The sequence below is a fragment of the Heterocephalus glaber genome, unplaced genomic scaffold, assembly GCF_053883595.1.
Source record: "Heterocephalus glaber isolate CG9 unplaced genomic scaffold, H.glaber_assembly_v1.0 deba00001428, whole genome shotgun sequence".
In the NCBI taxonomy this organism is placed as follows: domain Eukaryota; kingdom Metazoa; phylum Chordata; class Mammalia; order Rodentia; family Bathyergidae; genus Heterocephalus; species Heterocephalus glaber.
The window spans coordinates 19,950,024-19,971,093 of NW_028258293.1; the positions used below are offsets into that span (position 1 = coordinate 19,950,024).

Genomic DNA, 21,070 nt, shown 5'->3' on the forward strand with positions numbered 1-21,070 from the left:
TGCATCTCTGGAGTGACCAATGATGTTGAACATTTTCATATGTTTATTTGCTGCTTTTACTTGTTTGTCGGAGAAATGTCTGTTCATTTCAGATGCCCATTTTTGAATTGGATCTTTATATTTGGAGGGGGTCTGATATTTTTTAAGTTCTTTATATATTCTAGATTGTAGACTTTTGTCTGAGGAACAGCTGGTAAAAAATTTTTCCAACATTGTAGGTTGTCTCTTAGCTCTCTGTTGGTGGTTTCTCTTGCAGTGCAGTAGATTTTTAAAAACATGAGGTCCCAACAACATGAGTTGTTGATTCTTTGTGCGAGTTCCTGTGCTACAGAGGTTTTGTTCATAAAGTCTTTTCCTATGCCAGTGTCGAGAGTTCTACCTAACCTATCTGCCAGCACGTTTAGAATTTCTGTTTTAATGTTTAGATCTTTGATGCACTTTGATTTTACTTTAGTGCATGGTGGAACATAGGGGTCTAGTTTTAATCTTTGGCAGGTTGAAATCCAGTTTTTCCAGCACCATTTATTAAAGAAGCTCTTTCCTCCAGTGAAGGTGGTTATGCCTCACTTATTTGTATGTTAAATTTTCCTCATATTTGGAAGGCTTTCTGCTGTTATTTTTATAAACAGGTTTTTTTATGCCATTTGTGTTATCTTATGATTTTTCACTAATTCCAGTTAATCTTAGTTTTCCTTGTGTCGTATCAATTTTTTATCTTCCTTTGTTGTTTTTAAGGTATCTCTCATTAATTGATCACCAATACATGCCTTGTGTTGTAGTTCTGACACTCTGTCCTTACATTGGTCATGTCTGTTGCCCATATCTTTGATAGAATTTTTAATCTGAATTTTGTTTAGTATCTTTTTATGGATTTTAACTCTTTTTCTATGCTTGGCATTAATGTTTTCTGTTGTTTTGTTTAGTTTAGCTAGTTTTTTGGGGTTTTTTTTTGTATCAGGGATCAAACTTGTGACCTTGCACTTTTGAGGCAGGCGGTGGAACCACTGAACTAAATCCTTGGCCTTCAGCTAGCTTTTTATTAGTGGCTTTCATAGACTCACAGATTATTTCATTAGCACCATTGTTTATTTAGTATGTCTTATACTCATCAAACACCTTATTTAATTTTTCTTTTTAATCTCTTTTGTTATCTTTTTGAATAATTCTCCTATGGGGCTTTTATGTTATGTTTTGTTTTGGTCCCAGGGATTGAACTGGGGACCTTGAGCTTGGGAGTTCTGTGGGGCTTTTGGTTTCCTCCCTCTTCATGCCCCGTGGATCAACTCTGTGGGAGTTGGGTGTTTTGAGAGGCATTTTGTTGGTCTCATTTTATTTGTTTGTTTGTTTTTGTTCTGGGGTTTGTGAGTTGATTATAGTGGAAGACTTCGTTGCTACTATGGAGACCTCTTTAGTTAATGTCTGCTTTTTAGCAGTGGTCACTGGGTGTGGCTAACTGTTGATGTTGCCTCTATCTGAGCATCTAAATGCCTCCCTTTATAAGGGTGAGGAGGCTGCACTGTATTTGGCTCAGTACCCAGTTCCATGGAAATGGGCAATAGTATTGTTAATAACACAAAGGTAGCCAGATATTGACATATACAGAAAACTCATTAATAGCAACAACTGTGTCACTTTGGCTATGCTAATTAAATCAGCAACAATAATATCATCAAAGACAAACTGGATATTAACATACCCTAAGAGCCAATAATAATCCACTCTTTTTTTTTTTTTTTTTTTTTTTGCCAGGAATCGTATTCTCAGCTTCATGCTTGTGAGGCAGATGCTGTGCCACTGAGCTACATACCCGACCCACCACTCTTTTTTTTTTTTTTGATGGTACTAGGGATCTAACTCAGGGCCTTGTGCTTGTGAGGCAGGCGCAGTGCCAGTGAGCTAAATCCCCGGTTCCCATCACTCTTAACTATATAAAAGAGATCTATAATTATTGTATAAATACTAAGGCAAACCAAATATTGACCTACAGTAAATATCTACTAAATGGAACAGCTTTACCTCCAGCAATAATAAAAGTGTTCAACACTAACAGCGTGGAGTTAATTACCTTAGGATTTATAAAGATTAATCGTTATACTAGTAAAGACAAAGGGGTTGGAAAACCAGAGAATGAGAAAAATAAAATTGGAAATATTAATCAGTGGAAGATGAAAAAGTGAGAAAATTGAGGTAAGGAGTCCTATTAGAAATAAAAGTAAATTAATAGTATTTGATAATAGCATTAGCAAAAAGAACAAGAAAAAGAAGAAAAAACAGCAAAATAGAGGAAAAATGTTAGACGAATAGAAAAAAGAAAACAGACTAAACAAATCCAATGAAGGAAAAAGCAAGAGAAAAAAATTGAGTCTATCAAAAAAACTTCCTCTGAGTTTTTGAATGAGTGGTTTCTTTCAAGGATCTGCAGTCTTAGAATCCAGTAAGTCATGATTTTCTCTGTGGGCTTTTCTAGTGCTGTGGGATAGGTCTGTTATTTCTCCCTGGAGCTTTCCACTCTATTGGAATGATGGCCTCATCTGACCAGGTTAATCCATTCATTTTGCCCCTGCTGCCTAGTGTCAAGGGGAAACAAAACACCTAATAGGCTTGGAATCTGTGGGTGCCATGGCCAAGGGTAAGAATTCACAGGTAGAGTCAGCCAGGGGCAAGTGCAGCACGTAGGGTTGAGAGAGGCTCCTTCTCTGTCTGAAGGCCTATGCAGAGCTGTGTGTGTGTGTGTGTGTGTGGCTCCTTTTCTGTCTTTGTGGGGCTCAGGATGTGGGCTCCTATCTTTTCATTTTTATAACATTGACTTGAATTTTTTTGTTTTTGTTGTTATCAGGGATCGAACTCAGGACCTTGCCTTTGTGAGGCAGGCGCAGTGCCACTGAGCTGAATCCCTGGCCCAGAAGCTTTTTGTTTTGAAATCCGCTTTATCAGTTGTTTTTCTTTTGTGCTTTTTGTATCATATCTAAGCTTTACTTTTAACTCAAGGTCACAAAGATTTTCTTTTATCTTCTAGTAATTTTATAATTATAGTGATTTTTCTTGTGCATACTTGGGCTAGCGCTCTATCACTGAGAGCTATATCAACCCCTCTGTATGATTTTAAATATTGATTTACTGGCTCATTTAGAGTGGAAGTTATTTTTCTGCTGTTATTTTCTCTCCCCTTTTTCCCTCCCTGCTCACATGTGTCTTCAGATACTCAGTTACCTTTTAATTTTGACATTCCCCTCCCTTCCCTTGTACCCAATCCAGAACGAGTTCTTATTTCAGAATCTAGTAATTTTTTTCACCACTCACAGTATATTACAAATACAGCAGACCCTTTCAGAGAAGCATTAAATATTTTGATTCAGTTTCTTGGTGGGTTAATAGGTATGTCAGCTGCTGCTACTTCCTTAAGAAGCCAGTTTGCTCAAAGACCTAGGTGAAGGTTGGCCTCAGTGTGTGCGTTTGTAGCCCACTTTCTTTTTCTTTTCCTTCTGTTTTTTTGAGACAGGGTCTCACCATGTAGTTCTGGTCGGCCTTGAACTTACTATGTAGCTCTGGCTGGCCTTGAACTCGCAGTGATCCTCCTTCCTCAGCCTCCCAAGTGCTGGAATTATAGATTTGCAACACCACACCCTCCCTGTAGTCCACCTTTCTTAAACCAGTTCAGTGTTGGAAATAAGGGCTGAGGTTTTACTGAGCTGTGTCATTTCTGTTTTAAGATCTGTAATCAAGAAGCATGCATCTTTAACCAAGTTTCCTTAAAAAAAATTTTTTGTTATTGGTCATGGGAGATGTTTATTGTAAGGTTTGACCAGAGCACAAGTGAGACCACCGATGCAGGCAAAAGCTAAGCAACATGCAATGAGTTTATTGCCATCTGGGTGCAGATGGGCCAAGGGCAAAAAGGCCGTTGGCACAGGAAGGAGAGCACTCGCAGTTTATATAGGGAAGTTTAAGTAGGGGAGGAGGTGTCAGCTCGGAGGGTGGAAAATTTGGGGGTTTCTTGTTGATAGGCTTAAGGCTGGTAAACAGGACCGGGTGAGGGTAGCAGGGCACTGGCAGGTACAGCAAGGTACAGCGGATGCTTTGTGGTTTTTCAGAGAATCAGTCTCCTTGCAGGTGTGAATGAGCAAGGGGGTAGCTGGCTTCCTGTCATTGCTGTTCTTGTAGACAATCAGTCTGTTGGGGTTTTTTCTCTCTCAGTTGGGTGGGGGATCTTGTTGGGGGGGCATATCATTTATCTTGCTTTTGAACCTAGCCTTTTTCCCCCTTTTTCCTTTTCTTTTTTATATTGGGGATCAAACCCAGAGCCTTCACATATGCTGGACAAGCCAGCTCTGTCTTTTTTGTTATTTTTTCATGTTTTATTTGTTCTGGTATGTTACAGTCATTGGTTGATAGTTAACTATCGTGCTAGTCTTGTTTAATTTTTGTTTTTATTAGTACATATTTGTAGCACATATAATTATATTCATACTGGAGAGTTGGTACATGTACATAACATATCCCCTCCTCTTCATCCCCTCCCTCCATCTCTTGGTCCCTTTCCCTTTTGCAAAAATATGTCATATGCCATCCCTATTTAAAAGCATATTCCTAGAATAGTAAAGTTTAGATGCAAAGAAAACTCAAGGTTATAAATCTAATATTGTTCTTTTATTGGTCCTCTGCAATAAATACTATATAAGTGGTATTTTTATAAAGTATTGCTAACTTGTCATTGCTTGGTTTCATTCTAAATTTTATAAATTCTCTATGAATTTATTCACCCCACATCTGGTAAGTATTGTGGTGTATCAAAGCAGAATTATTAGCTAACTCATCTGAGGTTCTGAAGCGTAGGTGAACCTTCACACATTACTTAACCTAATTGTATTTCAGTTTTCTCCTTTATAAAACAAGTATAGTACCTACTTTTAGTATATGTGCTGCCGAAGCAAGCACGATATAGTACCTACTTTTATCAGCTCATAGGATTGTGATGGACAGTATAGAAGATAATGAAGTGAAATTTAACAAAGTTTTACTTAGCATCTATTTGGAGAGAGACATAGTAGTTTATAGAGAAATGAAAAAGCATAGCTCTTTGGTAATTTATATTACAGTGGTATAGAAAACCTGTTTTACAGAAAGTTGTAATGCAACATAAACTGTGATGAATTCTCAAATACACGTATGTCAGTTATTTTTCTTGTTGTTGGAACAAAATACCCAACACCCACAAGTTAAAGGAGGAAAGGTTTATTTGGGTCACAGTTTGAGAGGTTTCAATCCATAGTCTGCTGACTGCAAGACAAAGTGGCATGGCGGAGGGTTATCACAGAGGAGAAACAGTTCATGGTGAGACAGCCAAAGCAGCAGCAGCAGCTGCAGCCCCACTGGGGCGCTCCCTTCCCTTTCATCCCATGCAGGCTACAAGCCTTTTAGGTGGTGCCACCCACATGCAGTGTGGGCCTTCTCATTATCCACACCCAGAATTATGGTAAACCCAGTGGACTAATTTAGTTATCACATCCCTAATCCACACTCACACACCCTGGATCCAGCCACCTCCAAAAAGTTCCACCTATGAGCACATGAGGCTTGGTGGGAGGGCGTCTAGATACAAGACATACCAGTGTATAAACAGTGGATTAAGACACCATTGCCCCCAAAAGGAGCAATTTATACTCTAGGAAATGAGCAGAGATTTTACTGAAGAGCCATTCTTTATCTAAAGCCCTGTGACAATACCAACATGCTATGTAGATGTGAGGTGTGCTAGTACTTACTTTTATCTATCAGTTTTCACATATATAAGTGAATCTGATTAGAAACCACCTGGCTATTTCTTTTTTTTTTTTTTTTGCTGTGTAGGTCTAATCTAGCTAGTAAATCTTCATTGTTCTGGGTCTTGATGTTTCTGTCTATGCACATGGGATGGCAGTTTTTCTCTTTGAGCTAAATTGATCGTTGCTTTTTCAAGGGAAAAGTTTTCTCTGCATGTTTTGTTTCTCAGAATGTAATTATTGAAAAGAAGAATTTTTTCCTCCAGGCTGCTTTTCAAATACTATTACTTCTGAAGTTCCAAGGAAACACCCACTTTGCTATTATCCAGATACATTTAGACTGAGCTTTGAGGGTAGAACATTTTGTTCTATTTGCTGTATTTTTTTCAAGGGACAAAGATAAACAGTTTAAACAGATAACCATCTCTGGTTGTTGCTTCTAACAATATTTAGCAGCCAGTGAATATTCTGCAAATGCCTCCTCAAAAAAGGCTGCAGTAAGTAAACAAGCAGTAAATAATCTGGTGACTGGTAGATGATAGAATTTAAAGTTAGCCAACTGTCCATATCAGAATAAAACATTGTTTTGTGTTTGGGTGAATAATACTCATCTTGTTTAGACAGGTTTTATCAAAAACAGTGTTAGCATTTCATACCAAATATTTTTATGAACCTCATAAGAACTAAAACTAACAAATTTTGAACTGCTTGAATTATATTTCATTAGTTCTCTTTAGATGTATATTTTAATTTATTTCCAAGCTACTAGTGACCTGTGTTTTGAAGATTGATAGCTATTGTACATTATTCCAGTCCGTTGGCATTTACAGTAAAACCTAGCTTATTTTTTGCCATTGAATTATCAACTATGGCTTAAGTTAGTGCCCAGAAACTTGTTTTCATTTGATCTTTGACTGCCAAAGGATAAATTTGTTACAGGTATGTTGTGTACGTACTTAATACATAGGTGGTTTCTGTATTAGGTGCCACTGTAATGTGAAATGTCATTGCCTTTGCAAACTTTGTGGCACTGGTAGTCTAAGGGATGTAGCTATTTCTAACACTTTTGTGTCCACAGATGCTATAGCTACTATATACCATATATATATATATATATATATACACACACACACACACACACCATGTTTCAAGTTGATATTTTCTTCAATTATTTTATGTTTAGGTAATAATCACGTACCATTGAAATCACCAGAAATACCAGACAGTAAACTCTTACAGAGCAGAGATTTTGTCTTTCTTACTGTGTTTTCAATTCCTAAAACAAAGACTGGCACATAGTGTTGTTCAATAAACTAATTGAATTAATTACTATTAGCTGTAGGCTCATCATCAGTACTCCCAGTTGCTTGTATAAATATTGACATGTTAGACATGGATCATCTCAAGAATGGCTCTCAGTTCCCTCTGCTACTCAACCCATTACACCTTAGGCTAAAGGTTTCTTCTGTTCCATTCATCAGCTCTTATTTCTTTGTATAATAACAGTAGCAGTAGCAGTGAAGATAATACCAGTTGCTTGTACACTCAGTAGCAGCTATTTAACCCATCAGAGTTTCTATAATAGTGTTTAATATGTCCCAGGCACTATGTCAACCAATTTACATGCACTTAATCTTTTTTTTTTTTTTGGTACCAGGGATCAAACACGGGACCTTGTCCTTGCAAGGCAGACCTTGTGCTTGCAAGGCAGGCGTGGTGCCACTGAGCTAAATCCCTGGCTTCATGCATTTAATCTTGATAGTAAAATATGAGACATTTTTTGCCGAAGAAAAACTGAAGTTCAGAGAAATTAGGTAACTTTACAAAAATCATTACCTGAATAAGGGGTCAAATCAAGACTCGGTTCTTATCCATTTGGTGACAGAGGTAATGAGGTTATCAAATTTAGCCTTCTTCATAAATCTCTTTTCATATATCTGATAAATTGCTATCTAGCTTTTTGGTTTAATACATCCATTAAGGGATACTCATTCTCTAGGAGATACTTAATTTTATTGTTTGACAGCTTTCATTATTAAAAGTTCCTTCTGGGATTGGGGGTGTGGCTCAGTATTAAAGCCCTTTAAAATTTTTCTGTTACTTGTAAACTGTTGTATCTTAATAAACTCTTCCAGAGATAGCCAGAATAGAACAATCTATCTTTATGTATACTGGTTATATTTAGCAAGAGTATTTAATATATATGCTATAATATATATATACATATATGTAAACATTTTCTTGGCTATAAGAAAAAAATTTCTTTTCAGATGATGAACTTGTATTTAGAAAGAGTATATATAATACTTTCAAAAGATGCTAGAGAGCTTATTGGACATTTTAAATTATAACTATATTATTCTATACATAGTAAATAGGTAATGGAATTCAGTGTAAATGCATTTTAATCAGCCAAAGTAAAGCCATATAAAATACTGATTAAAAGTAGGTAAGATTGTAGTGTGAGAAATCTGCAGAATGAAGATAAGTCAATCATAAGTCACATGTAACAGTTTTATAAAATATTAAGACCATTCTCTTTCTTATTTTTGTCTATCTTCCTTTGCCAGTTTAGATAATTACCATTGTTAGTAAGCTGTGTTCTTATTAATCCATCATTTCTTATAGATGGACCTTTATAAGAATATTGATATAGACATTTTTCAACATCTGTTTTTAATATTTACTATATTTCATAAGTAGTGCTAATAAGCATTGTGTAAGGCACAATTATATAAGTAGGATTCTCTCATCCTGTTTATTTTCATTAAAAACAGAATATTTAAATATCAAAGTAGACAACAGTGAACTCTCAGGTGATTATAGTCTAGCTGTAATAATCATTTATTCTGAGTCAGTCTTCTTCATTCACTCAGTAGCCTCACACCTTCCCAACTTGATTATTGTGAAACAAGTCACAGATACTATTATTAATTGAACCATAGGAAATTGAATCCAATCATTTGGACCTAAAAAAAATGATGATTCCATATAATTTAACTTAATAAAATTGTATTCATAAATATTTCTGTATGTATTTCAGGAACATAAGATACTTTTTTGAAACACAGTCACAATGTCATTACCATACCTAAAGATAATAATTCATTAATATCACCCAATATTCATAGTCTTCATAAATCCTTATTTGTATATGTCTAGATGTATATTGCTTTTTTACTGTCTTTTCACAGTTGGTTTGTTTGAGTTATCATCCAAACAAGGAGCACATGTGCATTTGGTTTGTAGGTCTCTTAATCTATAGTTTCTTCTTTATTTGATTTTCCTTGTAAACCTTTTGTTAAAGAAATTGTACTCCCTTGATTTTGCGTTAATTTTTAAAAATTATAATTTTACTAATTCATAATTACTTTAATTCAACTTTGTGTGGAATATAGGAAATCCATGTAACTTAATGTATGTAAAAGCCTACTTTATTTCTCTTACTTTAAACACTTTCATGTTCACATCTAACCCAATGAAGGAGACATCATTATTGACCTCGTATTACAAAGTTGTCACAGTTACTCAGACCACATTATGTATAGACCTTTGAAAGGGTCAGTTGATAGCAAGATTCCACTGGACTTTTTGTTAATTGAGAACATGGTAATGGAATTATGAGTGGAAAAGCCCCAAATGATAGCATTCTTTTTATTTGTTATCCAGGAAATTGGTAAAATTCCAATGGTCATAATTTACCAGAAAGGAAGAGGTATTTTATCTGAACTCACCTTATTTCTTCCATCATGTAAGCATTAAATTTTAATTCTTTTTTTTTTTTTTTTGGTACCAGGGATCGAACTCAGGACCTTGCGCTTGCAAGGCAGGTGGTGGAACCACTGAGCTAAATCCCCAGCCCTAAATTTTAATTCTTAAAACAAAGTAATTCTTTTAACTATGTGCTAATTTCAATTTTTTGTGTGTGTGTGTGATACCAGGGATCAAACTCAGGACCTTGAGCTTGCAAGGCAGGCACGATGCCACTGAGCTAATTCCTGGCCCTAATTTCACATTTTTTAATTAAAAGTTTATCTAGAATTATTTTTTGAGCCATTTTATGTGTTTCTGACTCAAAATCAGTGAGCTTTCAAGAAGTGAGCAGATTTGCCGGTTCATAAAGATTTTGAAATGTTAACTTCCTGTGCCTTTTAAAGCTTTCAATGATAACAAGTAGCTCACTGTGGCATGCTTGCCATAGTTTTGCCACCACTGCTGTGTACTGCTTATTTTTATTTTGAGACAGGGTCTCACTTTGCAGTTCACACTGGCCTTGAACTCATGATGATCCTCCTGCCTCAATCTCCTGAGTGCTGGGATTACAGACATGCACCACCCCGCTGTTTAAAATCTGTACTGTTTAAAATCTTAATTTTTCATTAAATACATAAAGCCTTGATATGATTCACTGTTTTTTAGAAGCCTTTTATAAAATTTTGATTTTACTATGATCTTTATAGATATCTGCTTTCAAGGCTATATAAGATACCTGAAATATTGTATGTTGCAACATCAAAACTCAGTATTTTTATGTAGTAAAACATTGATAGGTAGTGAATCTAGACAGGGGATGAGCTTCATTGCTTTATTAAAATTAAACCTTAATATTTATACATGCACATACTTGTATATGTGAGTGCACGTATTTGGAAGGAAACCAATAAAGTTGTTAATAAAGACTAGTAGAGATGAACTTGTAAGGTAGAGTGGTCAGATCATTGAGTTACCTAGGAGAATTTCTGCAGTGATCTAGTTTTCTTGCTTATTTCTCATTTTCCATTTCTTTTTCCCTTTAAGGAACCTAACAGGACGTTTTTTTATTTCTAATTCATATTCTCTCTTTTTCTATAAATGTTTTTGATGTGTGAACTTAACTTTCTCCTGTCACCCCATTTACCACTGAGCTGCATCCCTAGCCCCTAAACTTATATTCTTAATTAATGTTTTTTATTTCTCTTTTTTTCCCACTGTGCTATGTTGAAGCTTTCTGCTTCTCTTCGCATTATTGTAGGGCCACATTGAGTTACTTTTTTGTTTGTTTGGCCATTCCCCTATATTCATACATACTTGGTGCCTTCATTCCTTATGTTTTTTAGGAGTTGTAGTATGAACCAATTTTCCAGCTTTCAAAATCCTACTATTATTTTAAATTTATTGTGGTCTCCTTTTTCATTTATTTGCTGTCTGTATTTTAAAATATAATTTTAATTGGTTTTCAGGCAGTCTTGGGGTTTAAAAGCATTTGTTTTGTCTGTCAGGGTTAATCAGAAGTCATTAAAAACTTTTCTTTTTTTTTCCGGTGCTGGGGATCAAACTCAAGACCTTGTGCTTGCGAGGCAGGCACAGCACCTCTGAGCCAAATCCTTGGCACTAAAAACTTTTCTTTTGTGCTCTTCATCTTGAAATTTTATTAATTTGTTCAACTGGTTTGCAGAAATTTTTTTTTCCAAGCTTTATAATCACAAGCTATTCCAAATGTCAGTTTTTCTCTCTGGGCTTGTCTCTTGACAATTTTATATTTAAAGTCTGATATGTAGGTCTATTCATGAGATTGATACATCAAAATATTCAAAATCAGAGGTTAGGTTGGCTTACCTTACGTTTTTGAGAACATAATAAGATTATGAATAGGATCCTTTTTCTAATTTCATGTTGCTGGTATCAAAGAAAACTATTGATTTTTATATCTGCCCACCTAATTAAAATCTTATCAGGTCAAACACTGTTTAATCAATTTGCTTGGATTGTCTAGGCAGACAATTGCATTATCTTACACATAATTACAATTGTATTATGCTGAAGACAATGTAATGTTGCATAGTAGTATAATATCTGAATGCAAATTTTTATGAAAAGTGTTATAGGTGACTCAATTAAATGAAGCTTCATTTTAAGCAGATAGTTTTGGATAGTCTCTTTTAAGTATGCCTCATCCAAAGCTGCCCATTAAACTTGAGCACATATGTTACATCCTTTATTTTATGATAAAATATTTGAGAATTTCTTAGACTCTTAAATGGACTTCTTTTCAAAACTCTTATGCTAGGGCCGGGGATTTAGCTCAGTGGTTTCGCTGCCTGCTGCACAAGCTCAGGGACCTGAGTTTGATCCCTGGGACCAAAAAAAAAAAAAAAAAAGAAAACTCTTATGCTCACTATATTTTCTTTGAAATTTTGAAAAAAAAAATGTATATATACAGCACACTTTCAACCCTCACCTAGCCTGGGTTGGTACAGTTCAGTCTCCTAAATTTTCTGTTACTTTATTTCACAAATCAGTTCTTCTTTAGTCAGAATATAGGTCATAACAGTTCTTCTTACCAATTCCTTTTATCCTCTTTAAATATCTATCAGGAAAACAAAATAATCTGGGGTTGCCTAACCATTAAAAAGCAATTCAAGGGTATTTAGACAGTTTTTTCTTTTGTTACCGGGAATTGAACACGGGACCTTGTGCTTGCCAGGCAAAGCAATGGGAACACTGAGCTAAATCCCTGGCCCAATTTAGACATTTTTATACTTAATTGGTTGGTATACACTCTATAAAACCCAGTTACGTTTCTCTAAAAATATACTGTGACATGTCCATAAAAGGTTATATAATTCCATGATTATTTGATCATTTGTTTAAAAATTGTAAATGTCTTAACCAACCAACAATAGGGAATTGGCTAAGTTATAGTACTTTATGTATATTTATATGATGGTATACTAGTCATTAAATATAATGTTAAAATATGTAAATACATGGAAAAATTTACATGGTACAGAAAGTGACCAAAAAATTTATACTTGTATAATGATATGTCTCCGTTATAAAATAAAAAATACACAGGCCTAGGGATGTGACTAACTGGAAAAAGAGCACTTACCTAGCACATGCAAGGCCCTTGAGTTCGAGCCTCAGCATTGCAAAACTTCTCCACCCCCAGAGATACATGGTTGCAAGGAAATGTGGAGTGTTAAAAGATTTAGTTCATTTTCGTATCATTTAATTTTTTTTACCATGAATTAATATGAACAGAAAATAACATCCATAAGTCAATTTATAACAGTAATTCAGCAGTGACAATGCATAGTTTCTAAAGAGGCAGAGATTTGGATTCTAATCCTGTCACTGTCACAAACTAGCCATGTGACCTTAACATCTCATAGCCTTGGTTTCATTGTTTGTAAGATGAGTTTTGTGAAATACTATTATATGTACTGTATAGTGTTTTACAAATATGAGTTATTTTTATATTTGTACTTTTATATACAGATTTATGGCCTGTTCATAAATGACCTGCTTCATTCAATTGGGCAGTTAAGTAAGCAAGCAAGTAAACAAATAAGCTGGTGTTTGTAATGCATTAACATGTAAAATCTAGCAGTATCCAGCAGTTCTAACCTTGCAACCGTGAAGTGTCATTTGCCAAGTTATGCCAAGGTCCTAAAGAAAAATGAAGAGGAACAAAGACAGCATCCTGAAAAAAGAATGCCCCTCTTGACTATTCTCAAATATGTTGTAAAATTTTTATGGGCATGATCTGTGTGAAATTATGTGATCAAGGTAGAAGGGAGTCTCCAAAAATGCAAGATGAGGGGCTGGGGATTTAGCTCAGTGGCACCACACCTGCCTTGCAAGCGCAAGGTCCTGAGTTTGATCCCTGGTACCAAAAAACAAACAAACCAGGATGTTATATATATGCTTGTGTATGTATGAAAACATTGTTTGTCAGCTTATGTTGTACTTTAATTGATAATGTCATTCCAAAAAGACATGTTTTCTCAGTGACTTGAAGAAAGGAGAACAAAATACAAATCCATCAATTATGGTAATGAATTCTAAACATTTTAGGTTTTGCACCTGTGATAGCATTTTTTTTTTTCCTGTTTGCCAATAAAGACACTAGGGAGAACAAAATTCTGATTTTATCCTGTTTGTTTCATGCTTATCTTTGAGCTGTTTTTTAGGGACTCCTCTGTTCCCAGCTGTCTAAACATTCTCACATTTTTGTCAGAAATGTGAATTATAGTGTCCACTCTCTCATTGTTTATTATCTCCTCAACACACTTTTAGTTAAAAATTGAAATTCCTGAACAAGCTAGTATTATTAGATTTGAAATCTAAATCCTATGAGGAGTACTACTCATTAAGTAGTGGGATCATACCCTGATACACAGATTCTATTGTTTAATCTATAATGCATTGAATTTGAAAAGTATATATTTGTAACTTCAAGTTGTGCATTGCAAAACATTTTTGTAAACTCAGTTATGTGAACAATTTATTTTGTGAATATTTGTATGTTAGTGTATGTAAGAATACAGAATTTAAATTTTCCTGTAAGTTACAGTTATAGTGATTTTTAAAATGTAGAACATAAAATAATTACTTTTTATAGTTATCATTTTATGTATAAGTAAGAGATGTGTCTAGGTAAATCTCCTGACAACATTTTTGTGAAAATTTAGTAAAAGTTACCTGAGCAGGCCAACTATGAATTACCATTATCACTTTGTTGGGGTCACAATAAACTGAATTTTGAAGTACTTACTGAATCTGAAAAATGATCCTTGGAATGTCCCAAAAGTTTTAAGGTTAGTGCTTCTTTTAAATCGCAGAATTCCTTTGAAAAATGTAAACTGAAATAAATGAGGCTTTTAAACTAACTAAAGTCTTATACCTAAACTCATATTCTCCTTCTGAATATGATGTGTTTATTATGTTCTGCTAAAAGAAATAATTTTCTTAACAAGTTTTTTTTAAAGAGACACTTTTTTTTAGTTTAAAGGTTGTGTGATTAAACATGGAGCAGGTCTATGAAGGTCACAGAGAGTAAGAGTGACTGTGATGACTATTTGAAACATTTAAGAAGTTGTAAGGGCTGAGGATTTAGCTCAGTGGTTCCGCCGCCTGCATTGGAAGTGCAAGGTCCTGAGTTCGACTCCCGGTACCAAAAAAAAAAAAGAAGTTGTAGTCAAGAGTTGAGTTATAATGAAATTTAAATACATATTGCTTCCTTAAAGGCCTGCTTAGCTCAAACTGACTTTTTTTTTCTTTCTAGTACTGGGGGTTGAACTCAGGACCTTGCGCTTGCAAGGTAGGCGCAGTACCACTGAGCTAAATCCCCAGCCCCTCAAACTGAGTTTTTAAAGAAATTATAGGCCGATGGTGCAGGTGCCTCGCGGTGACCTTGCGCCGGGCCGGGTAGGGTCCCTGCACGGGACGCGGGGCGCGAGCCCAAGCCGGTGGTTTCTACTGGCGGACTCCGGAGGAAGGTGCGGCCCGGAGCCCCGCGAGGAGCGCTAGCAGCTCAACTTTCAGAGAAAACCCACACCAGCAAAGGATAGCTTACATAGCATTTTGGCATAGCAAAATGAAATGCAAGGAACCAAGAGTGACATAATTGAAGGCAGCAAAATCAAAATAAAATAGGATCATTGGTAAGGAAGACTCTGGAGAGACTCATCTGTTCATTCCACCTAGGCCTCCTCCAAGCGACACACCATTTGGCAGTCGTCAGATTGGCACCTATGCTTCTGTGTCCTTGTACCACGAACCTGTGATGGAACTTTTTCAGATAAGGAACGGAAAATAAAGTGAAGCGGTGTTTTATCATGTATTTTCCAGCAGGTCTTCTTGAAATTTAAAAATATGACATCTTTTTCTTCAGACAGCTGCTCTTTTCAGAACCAGTTACATCAAACAAATCAGCCTCTAGATGCTACTTTTCTGTTGTTCTTGATCGTACTTGGGAAAATATTACTAAATATCCTCACATTAGGAATGAGAAGAAAAAACAGCTATCAAAATTTTATGGAATGCTTTTGTGTTTCATTAGCATTTGTTGATTTTTTATTTTTGGTAAACATTTCCATTATATCCTATTTCAGGGATTTTGTACTTTTAGGTATTAGGTTTACTAAATACCATATCTGTCTCTTTGCGCAAATTATTTCCTTTACTTATGGCTTTTTGCATTATCCAGTCTTCTTAATATCTTGTATAGATTATTGCCTGAATTTCTCTAAACTCACCAAGCTATCTTCTAAATGTCAGAAGGCGTTTTATTTCTTTGCAGTAATTTTGATTTGGATTTCAGTCCTTGCTTATGTTTTGGGAGAACCAGGTATCTACCAAAGCCTGAAGACACAGAATATTTCTTACCAATGTCCTGTCTATGTCAGCATTCAGAGTTACTGCCTGTCACTTTCCATGATGATAATTTTATTCATGGCTTTTATAACCTCTTGGTCAGAAGTTATTACCTTGGTACAGGCTATTCAAATAACTTCCTGTATGAATGAGCCTATCTTGTATTTTCCTTCTTCATCCCTCCCTAGTTACATTGTAAACTCTAAAAGAATATTCTTGCCCAAGCTCGTTGTCTGTTTTCTTGGTACCTGGTTACCATTTGTACTGCTTCAGGTATTCATTCTTTTACTTAAAGTACAGATTCCTGCAAATATTGAGTTGAACATTCCCTGGTTGTACTTTGTCAATAGTTTTCTCATTGCCACCATTTGTTGGTTTAATTGTCACAAGCTTTATTTAAGAAATAAATACCTCATTACCCATAGATCCATTTGTCAACTGGAAATGCTGCTTCATTCCACTTACAATGCATAATTTTGGACAAATTGAAAAGCCTATATCAATAATAATTTGTTAATATGTTACCATCTTAAAACTAAACCAATTACAATAAAATCATAATCTTAGAAACAGGAAAGAATGGTGACTCAGGACATACCAAAAAGTGGCACTAAACAAGCTCTTTTTCCCCTCTAACCGTTTATACTTTTCCAGCATACTTTTGGGGTTATGATATAGTTTATTAAATGTTTTCTTTTAAAAACAAGAAGTTCTTATGCTTATTCAGGACTACCGTATAAATAAATTTGTTATTAATAAAAAAAAGAAGTTATAAACCTACAGCTATGAAGAATACAATGACTACTAGCTCATTTTGTTGCCACTACTTTGATTTGTTAAGATACAGCAGCTTTATCATGTTTTGCACCACTGATGTATCAATAAAATGAAAGAAACAACCATCATCTTAGTATTATTATGAAAATAATTTTGATCCCCGGGACTCTTGTGGTCCTGTTTATACTTTGAGAGCTGCTATTCTAGAATGGAAAAGGATTACCAGTAAGCCTGAGATATAATGTCATGGGATTTAATGTAGATAGATTCTTGAGAGAAAAGGAAATACATATAGATAAAGCCAGTGATGTCAGCTTTTGTGTACCGGATTAATAGTAGAATAGATAAGTCCTAAGGAAATATAGAAGGGGGAAAGATGACATTATAGAATAAGTGATATTTAAGTGCTCAATAAATATTTATTAAATGAATTACTAATTCAAAATAATAATAGAAATGTTTTTATTTTATAATTAAGATATCTTTAAAGCTTATGCCATTTCATACAGTTTCTTTACATAGTGTTCATGATGTCTCTGTAAAGGAGTTCGTCTGGTAGACTTTTTCATTCTGTAGAAAGACCATGAACATGATTCCAAATATAGGAAATCACCTGTTCTGATGTCTCTACACTGAGCAAAGGGGGTGATTTAGGTGGTGAAAGGAAGGGGAGGTTTTGCAAATGGTCTCCAGGGACTGTTCTGAACACTTCTCATGTATTCGCTTACATACCTTCTTAAGAGTATTGTCACTGAAAAAAAAAAAAGAGTATTGTCACTGGATACTGATATTCCACGTTTATAGATAAGGAAACTGAGATGGTAAGAGGTTAAGTAGATTGCTTCAGATTACATTGTTATTAAGCACAGTAACAAAAAGGATGATAATCTGGCACAGAGAGCTATTATATTGGTATACTCGTTCCTATTTCTCTTCTGTCTTTCATGAGCAATACTGCTAATCAAGATGTTACAGGGGAAATAATGTAACTCTCAATCTGCTAGATGGCAGATACACTGGGTTCATCTTCCCCAAAATTGAAGAATGAATTCTAAGGAACAACGGAGGTTATGAGTAGGAAAAATTTATTAAGAGAGATAGCTCCTGAGAGACAGGAGACCTGAAAGTGGTTTGCAAACAAGCCCACTTCTCAAAGGAAGTTTTATAGAGCAAAATCACAAGGTGGGTACAGCATAGGTCAAAACTGTGATCAACCAATAAGATTACAAGTATAGCCACTTAGGTAATTTTGACCCACTAGGGAAGCAGGTCACATAGCAAGTCTACTTGGAAAGAACAGGGCCTTCTTAGGAAGGAATGGGTCAGGAGGTCCTTATCACCCACCTAGTGACTGATGTCTATTTAGTCTTTATTGAAGTAAGTGATACCAATTATCTTATCCCTTCGGGAGGTGTGTAGGCCTGGTCATTCCGTCTTTATCTTGAGATCTGACCTTTAACAGATGCACCTTTAGCCACAGTTGCAATGTGTTCTCATCCTTTGCACTGATTCCCTCAAGGGCCTAACCCTGTCTTACTGCCTATATTTCTACCTAATTTAGCTGTCTATAATAAAGATTTTTCTTTTTAGCCTCCAGATTAAAAAAGATTTTATTTTTAGAGCAGTTTTAGAGTCATAGCAAAATTAAACAGAAAGTTTGGGTAGTTCCCATATACCTCTTGCCCCCAGAACAAACTCCCCATCATCCTACATGTAAATATTACATTTGTTGTGAAGATGAAACTACACTGACACATCATTATCACTGGAAGCCTATTGTTTACATTAGGAATCATTCCTGGTATGGTGCATTCTCTGGGTTTTGACACTATGTAATGACACATGTTCACCATTTTAGTATCACATAGAATACAGTAGTTTTATTGCCCTAAAAATTTGTGTTCCACTTGTTTGTCCCTATTTATATCTCACTCTCATTCTTGCCTCCTGGAAATCACTGATTTTTTTTTTTTTACTATCTCCTTAGTTTTACCTTATCCAGAATGTCATATAGTTGAAATCCTACAATACGTAAGCCTTTTCAAATTGGCATTTTTACTTTTTAATATTCATTTACATGGGGTTGAAGGTGTAGTTCAGTGGCAGAATGCTTGCCTAAAGTGTGCGAAGCCCTAGGTTCAATTCCTAACAGCGCACACTGTTCATTTACATTTTCTCCATGTCTTTCATGAAGTGACAGCTCATTTCTTTTTGGTGTTGAATAATAGTCCATATTCTGAATGTAGAATAATTTGTCCACTCTGGTCACTTGAAGATTATTTTGGTTGCTTCTAACTTTTGTTACTTATGAATGTTACCATAAACATCCCTGTGCATGATTTTATGCAGACATAGTTTGCATGCTCATTTAAGTAACTACCAAGGAGCATGATTACTGAATATTATGGTAAGAGTATGTTGAGTTTTGTAAGAAACTAGCAAAATGGCTGTTTCCATTTGCATTCCCAACAAAAGTAGATGAGGGTTTTTGTTGCTCCACGTCCTAGTCGAATTAAGTATTATCATTGTTATGGTTTATATCAAAAATGTCCCTAAGAGCCTTATACACTTAGAGGTCGGGCTTTGGAAAGTGATAGAGTCATAAAGATCACTGCAGGTGTGGCCAGGAAGGGTATATCTCCTTCCCTGGCTGGTCTGGTCTCTTCCTGCTCTTGTTCCTGGCTCATGAAGTGAGCAGCTTTCCTCTGCTCAGGCCCTTCCACCATGCCCCTGACAATGCGAGGTCTGAAACTTCTGAAATGTGAGCCAGAATAAACCTCTCTTCCTTTAACTTGTGAATGTTGGGTATTTTGTCCATGACAAAGAAAGTGACTAACACAGTCATTGTTCCTGATTTTGGCCATTATGTTAGATATATAATGGTGACCTCCATTTTGTTTGTTTTATTTTTATTAGTTTTTCTGTGGTGCTGGGGATCAAACCCAGGGTCTTGAGCATGCTAGGCAAATGCTTTACCACTAAGCTATACCTGCAACCCTTCCTTATTTTAATGTGCATTTCCCTGATGACATATGATATAGAGTGTCTTTTTGTATGCTAATTTTATATCTTTATATCTTCTTTGGTGAGGTGTCTATTTAGGACTGTGGCCCATTTTTGAATCAAGTTCTTTAGTGATGAGTTTTAACTTCTTTGTGTATTTTAGATAACCGTTCTTTATTAGATACATCTTTTGCAAATACTCTACTTTCTTCCAGGATGTAGCTAGTCTCATTATCTTTTTTTTTTTTCTTTGATTGTTTTGAGACGGGCTCGTAATGCAGTTGAGGCTGGCCTTGAACTCACTATGTAACCCAGACTGGCCATTACTCTGCAGTCCTCCTGCCTCAGCCTCCCGAGCACTAGGCCTGGCCTTGACAGTGTCTTTCACAGAGCAGAAGTTTGTTTGTTTTTTTTTTAGAAGTTTTTAATTTTAATGAATCCAGCTTATCACTTCTTTCATGGATCACACCTTTGATACTGTATCTAAAAAGTTATTTCAAAACCTAAGGTCATATAAGACTATTCTATTGTTATCATTTAGAAGTTTCTTTGGTTTAACATTTTAAAAATATTTAGGTGTGGGATCCATTTTGAGTCAATTTTTGGGAAGAGTTATGAAGTCTAGATTCCTTTTTCGGTTTTGTTTTGTTTTGGTTGTGCATGTCTAGTTGTTTCAGCCCCATTTGTTGAAAACATTGTCTTTTTTAAATTGTATTTCTTTTACTTTTTGTTAGCTCTAAATGTGATCTATCTTGGTGAACAATTCATTATACTGAATTGAAAAGGCCTTAGATTCATGGGGAAATACTTTAATCATTCTCTTTTCCACCAGTGATACATACTTCTTACTTTATTTCCAACTTACTGCTTGTTTTGTACTCATGGTTATAAAAAAGTTCCTCATTTTGGTGCTGTTTTCTTACATATGCCAACCTTGGTCTCAGGAATATAATCTCAGAATGGCACCTGTAGAAAACCTAGGCTATCTTCATGTCTTAGTTACATTCTCATCAATGAGATACAATAGTTTAACCCAAAGGTAAAAGAGGAGAAGTTTATTTTAGCTCACAGTTTGTAGAGATTTCAGTCTATAGTCAGCTGGCTTCAAGGTAGAGTGGCATGACAGAGGGGCTTGGCAGTCATAAACCCCCACAATCCAGTCATCTGCCAAAAGCCCCACCTGTGAGCACATGAGGCTTTGGGGGACATCTAGATATAAGCAATAACATTTTAAAAAATATATATGCATGTTATTAAAAGCTTTCTCCATTATGAATGTGTATGTGAAATTTTTTATGTTGACTGAATTGACATACCACATCAGGTAGAAATTTTCAAAGATAGAAACATTAAGGAATAATTTTATTACATTTTAAAATGTGACAATTTTT

General features: G+C 35.4%; 1 protein-coding gene and 1 pseudogene across 12 annotated transcripts in view; both read left to right on the top strand.

The window, feature by feature from the left end:
* Positions 1 to 21,063, top strand: part of LOC106009941 (putative G protein-coupled receptor 160) — a 78,936-nt pseudogene extending 57,873 nt beyond the window's left edge. Inside the window, exon 1 of the transcript XR_015451346.1 lies at positions 1 to 21,063. This exon is cut by the window's left edge and continues 57,873 nt beyond it. The product of XR_015451346.1 is annotated as a putative G protein-coupled receptor 160 (transcript).
* Sbf2 (SET binding factor 2) overlaps positions 1 to 21,070 on the top strand; it is a 450,794-nt gene that overhangs the window by 143,732 nt on the left and 285,992 nt on the right. The window lies entirely within an intron of this gene.